The 6,000-nt window shown below is 40.8% G+C and overlaps 1 long non-coding RNA gene across 1 annotated transcript in view; it reads right to left on the bottom strand.

Moving 5' to 3' along the window:
- The window catches only part of LOC125122229 (uncharacterized), a 75,534-nt gene extending 69,905 nt beyond the window's left edge, over positions 1-5,629 (bottom strand). The window contains exon 1 of the long non-coding RNA XR_007133733.1: positions 5,498-5,629. This is a non-coding gene — a long non-coding RNA (uncharacterized LOC125122229). The remainder of the gene's footprint in view (positions 1-5,497) is intronic.
- Positions 5,630-6,000: the final 371 nt, after the last annotated feature.

Consider the following 6,000-nt stretch of genomic DNA (forward strand, 5'->3'; position numbering starts at 1 on the left):
GAAGGAAGGGAAGTCCGTCCGCCTTCATCCCTTCTAAAGTATTTTCAGATCTCAGTCCTTACAGGTAAAAGAGTTTTCATAAATCTTCCATGCATAACTTCTATTTCCACTTACATCCGTTGATACCGTGTCCATGGAAATTAAAAACAGCCTGTCATTATCCCCCTCTATAATAAGGTCTGTAAATCTCAGGCAATTATTAAGTGCCTTAAATGCTTCTCATTAGTTCTTTCACCACCAAATCTTAGTCCTTTCAACCTTGTGTGCTGCGTACCACCACCTCTTCATAATCAGATGTTCTCCATCCTTTTCCTGCCAACTCTGCTTCTCAGACTCCCTTGCAACTGACTTAGCCAGAGAGAACCCTGGGGGAGGGTGGGAGGCAGGGAGAATCCAGGGTATTATTCCATCGCTGTCCTGAGAAGAGCAGTTCAGCTTCGTTATTCATGGTTCCATATTTGTAAATTTGCCTACTTACCACATTTATTTGTAACTCCAAAATCAATACTTATGGGGCCTTTGTGGGCATTCATGGACACACACAGAGCAGTGAAACATCTGAGTCACTGATGCACATGTTCCCAGCTGAGGTCCAACAAGGTAATAATGCTCTGCCTTCTTGTCTCAGCTCTCATACTGTGAATAAGTGCCTTTTTCAGAGGGTATTTAGTACCATGTTTTTTCTCATTTTTGTGCTTTTTTGGTGACTTCACTGTTTAAAATTGCCCCCAAGCACAATGCCAAAGTGCTATCTGATGCTCCCAAGCACAAGAAGGCAGTGATGTATCTCACAGAGAAAATGCCTGAGTTAAATAAGCTTCATTCAGGCATGAGTTATACTGCTGTTGGCCATGAGTTAAATATTAAGGAAGCCAGCTATATAGTTGACTTTAAACTATATACAGTTGACTTTAAACAGAAATACACATGAAACAAGGTTGTATATTGATCAGTTGAAGAAAATATTGTGACCAGAGGCTCACAGGAACCTAACCCTGTATTTTCCCTAGGAGCAAGGGTTTGCTATTTTCTTTTTTTTTTTTTTTGTCTTTTGTCTTTTTTTGTTGTTGTTGCTATTTCTTGGGCCGCTCCCGCGGCATATGGAGGTTCCCAGGCTAGGGGTTGAATCAGAGCTGTAGCCACCGGCCTACGCCAGAGCTACAGCAACTCGGGATCCGAGCCGCGTCTGCAACCTACACCACAGCTCACGGCAACGCCGGATCATTAACCCACTGAGCAAGGGCAGGGACCGAACCCGCAACCTCATGGTTCCTAGTCGGATTCGTTAACCACTGCGCCACGACGGGAACTCCGGGTTTGCTATTTTCTAATTCACTATGCACAGAGACTTTCTGGAACACCACCACCACAGATAAAAAGAAGCTACTGTATTTCCCAGGGATGCTCTTGCCTCCTCTGGGACTCCAGCTCCCATCAGACAGTCCATACCTTCCCGCTCCCAGTGTCCACTGGGAAGCCTCTGCCATGACTCTCACAGCATGGCCTTGGCATCTGGACTCTGATAACATCGTCTCCTTCCTGTGCCCTTCCATGCTAGAAGTCACAGTAGCTTCTGCTATGGTTAAACTCTGGGGTACTTTACCATCCTTTGTTTGACTTTTCAGATGTTCCATCTTTCGTGTAGCAAATTCCCTGTATTAAATGTCCTCTGTTTAAACTATTAGACTGGTTCCTATTTCCTGGCTCAATCCTGACTGATATACTTTCCTTATCCTGTTTCCCAACTTCTTCATTTCTCTTTGTGGCAAAATAACGGCCCCCCAAAGATGTCTACATCCTAATCCCCAGAACGTTTGAATATGTTATCTTACATGGCAAAAGGGATGCTGCAGATGTGAGTAAGAATTGTGAGATGAGGAGGTTATCCGGGTGGGACCAGTGTAATCATAAAGATCCTCATAAGTGGAAGAGAGAAGCAGCAGAGCCAGAGGAGGAGATGTGAGGAGACAGCAGAGGCATGCAAACATGGGCCCAGGGAATGTAGGCAGCAGATGGGGAAGCCAAGGAGCAAAATCTTCCCTAGTGCCTCCAGAAGGAAAGCAGCCCTTGTGTCACCACGGTTTTAGCCCAGGGAAACTCATTCTGGACTTCCAACCTCCAGAACTATAAGATAATAAATTTATGTTGTTTTAAGCCTCATAGGTTGTGGTAATTTGTTACAGCAGCAAATGGAAACACATTCTTTTTGAGGCTCATAGGTCTTTGCATCTTTCAAGCAGAAGGGCACCAATTTGGTTCCAAAACATATTTAAGATCTGAGGTAACACCCCCACATGTAGAAATATCTCTGGAACTCTTAGTAGGCAGCAGCCACTTCAACTAACAGACAACATTCAATTTCCTAAAACCAGGGTGCTGAGAGGATCTTCTAGTTAGGCCTCTCTAGGATCATTTCCCCTTTCATTGTAGAAAAGTCCTAACATATACAAAAGCAGAGAGAGTAATAGCATAAGCCACCATGTACCCATCATCCAGCTGTCACCATGATCAACTCATGGCCAATTTTGATTCACCATATCCCCATAATCCCCCCTTCCCTAGGTAAACTCGAATAAATTTAATTTGTGACATCATTTCTCCACAAATACTTCAATATGTGTCTATAAAAGATAAAGAATCTTTTAAAACAAGACCACAAAATTCTTGAGCCAAAAGAAAATTAATAATTTCTTCCATAATTAATTAAGCAGTCAGTGTTGACATTTCCCCAGTTGTCTCATGATTTTATTTGGATCACGATCCAAAAAGACTTCACATTGCAAGTATTCAGCTTTTCTCAAGTCTCTTTTAATCTGTAGACTCCCCTCCACTCCTTTTTTCCTACAATTTACGTACACATTACAATGTGTGTACATACAATTTATGTGTCTGTCAAAACCCACAGACTTAGTTTTACTGACTTCATTCCATGGTGTGGTTTAACATTTTCCTCTGTTCTAAGTAATTTGGTAGTTAGTTCAAGAGGATTTATTAGAATTTCGTTCAATTTTTTTGGCAGGTATATGTTATAGATAGTGTTGCGTAGTTCCACATACTATCTGGTTTACTGTCTTTTTGTAATGTTAGCAGTCACTGATGATGTGATACTGTGATTTATAATAAGAAATATATATTTGGTCTTCACATTTCTGGCACAGAGCTCCTAAAACCCTTGGAATTTCCAAAATGCTGAGAGCAACAAAGGTGTCTTTTGTTATGTTAATGAGGTGACTTTTGGAGGAACTCAAGGATGGGGGCTGGTTGCCAGGAGCACCAGCCACGTGATTAGAGGACTGAAATTTTCAGTTCCACCCCCTTCACCTCCAGGGAGAGAAGAGGATCTGGAGGTTAAATCAATCGCCAGTGGCCAACGATTTAATCAATCATGCCTATGTAATGAGGCCTCCATAGAAACCCAAAAGAATGGGGTTTGGAGAGTTTGTAGATTGGTGAATACATGGAGATTAGGAGAGAGTACAACACTGGGAGACCATGGAAGCTCTGAGCCTCTTCCCCAAATCCCCCCCTATACCTCTCTTCCATCTGCCCTATCCTTTTATATTAAACTGGTAACTAGTAAGTAGTATGTTTCTTGAGTTCTATGAGCCACCCTAGCAAATTAATTAAACCCAAGGAGGGGGTTGCCGGAACCACCAATCTGTACCCCATTGGTCAGAAGCACTAGTGTGGCATCTGAAGTGAAGGGCAGCTTGTGGGACTAAGCCCTTGAGGTGTGGGTTTTGATATCATCTCCAAATAGACAGTGTCCAAATTGATTTGAATCACAGGACACCTAGCTGGTGTCCAAGAATTGCTTGGCAGTGTGGGAAACTCCCGACCATACATACACACACACACACACACACACACACACACACACGTTGGAATTGGTATCAAAAAGTTAGATGATCACTGCCTAGATCCATTAATTTATTAGGGATAACAGAACAGTGATTTTCTAACTCTATCTTCCTTCTTTTATTAGCTGGAATCCTTTTACAAAAAAAGGAATTTCCCCCAATCAATTATTGGATTACTGGAGATAGAGCTCATAAAAGAAAGGCAGAAGAAAGGAATTAATCATCCACTATATGAGTTGGCTCCTTCCAAAGGTGGCCAATGATGTTTCCTGTCTTTAATGACTATAATCTCATGTATTTAAGTGTATTTTATGTGTTTCAGTCCATTAGAGTTCTTACTCTTGCTGATGTTCATATTGACCCATATTTAGCCACCGGAAACTTCTTTAAGTTGTCTCCTGAGCTATTTGAGACAACAGGATTGGTCTTTGGTGGCTTTCTTGCTTTGTAGCATGGCAAAATGTTCCAGAATCATCTTGGATATTTCCTGCCCTGGGTCTAGAATCAGCCATTTCTCCACGAAGCCTTGGTTCCTTAAAATGGGAAATTATATTTAAAGATGACAATCTATGCACTAAAGGTGCTCATCTTTAATGGATCAGTCATTGTTTCTAGGGTTTGGTGAAAATATATATTTAAAGATAAAATATCTCATGGGTCTAAACTGTTCATCCCAATTGCAATTCAGGATGACATAGTTTTTGACTTAACCTCATGGATCTTACATCTGTGTCCCCTTTTTATCACTTGGAAAAACATGACACACAGTGACACCAGAATAATTATTCATTCACTTTATCACGCAATGCTCTAGAAGAATCTCAAATACCACCACCACTTCTACCTAGGATATTACTACTGAAAATTGTTTAAGGTGGTTTTTTTCCTTGTGTTGTTTGTTTCCTATTACTACTTTTTGTTCTGAGGATATAATCCATTAGGGCTAGACAGACGCTTTATGTATGCCTACTTAGCATTTACTCTACCTTATATAAATTATCTTTAAGCTCTAATGATTTGCATGTTATAATAAATAAAATCAGTCAACAGATCAAATTGTCTGTGAAGATGACCATATTGGCTCTTACAAATTCCACTCTACCAACTTTCAAGTTGGTGTCTAGACCAGGAAATAGAAACCGCTCCATTTCAAACAGGAGGACTGGTGGAGATTTAATATAGAGAACTGATGACAAAAACATTGGAAAGGAAAAAAAATATATATTGGAAAGGCTGGGAGTGCCACTAAGAAAAGGAAAAAATATATATATATATTGGAAAGGCTGGGAGTGCCACTAAGAAAAGTAAAGGGTCATTCAAAGACATGTAACTGCAAGAAAATGCTAGGACTGGGTAGAAGGAAAAAGTTGTGTTGCTCAGATCTCATGACATCATACATGCCATTGAAAGCCATGGCCTTGGAGCAGAAAACCACAAGGCCACATTTCCACCCTCATTGCTGCCTAATGACTTCTGCTTTCCTCCCATCTTCTAATCTCACCTGAGTGCTTTTCATTGGTAGAACCCAGCCAGCAAGAGTGTCTGAGTTGTGTGGGGGACAGGTCTTCGGTTCCAGAAACATGAGATAACAGGAAACCTGTGAGGAGAAGAGTACCAACTGACAATATGCAACTTACCCATCCAGTGTCCCACAGTTTGATGTGTTTTTTTGTTGCTGTTGTTTTGTTTTTTTTTCCCCAGTAGAAACGGTGGACTCATCTTCTCCTGGGTCCCTCTGAAGATCAGCAGTTCAGGACAAAGATTAAGGGCATAATCCGCAGAGAGCATAGAGAAAAGATATAAAAATACATGAAAGAATTTAAAACCATGGCATTAGCCTTGTTAGTATAAACTATAGTCAACCGCACTTCCATTCTCCATCCTACCTCCAAAACATAAGGAAAGCAGGGGTCATATGTTTGTGAACAGATATCTAGGCTCAGAGAAACTAAGTAACTTGCTTTTAAATTTTATTCTTTTCAGTGCTCTGATTAGGAATGATTTGCCAATTAAATAGGACAGCAGCCAAAGTAAAAAGAGACATACACTGAAATCTGTTAGCATCAACTGCTATAGCCATTCTTCTCTAGATGACATATTGTTGCTATATATAGTTTAGATATGAGTAATGAGAATGTGA

Source organism: Phacochoerus africanus, chromosome 3 (assembly GCF_016906955.1).
Source record: "Phacochoerus africanus isolate WHEZ1 chromosome 3, ROS_Pafr_v1, whole genome shotgun sequence".
NCBI lineage: Eukaryota > Metazoa > Chordata > Mammalia > Artiodactyla > Suidae > Phacochoerus > Phacochoerus africanus.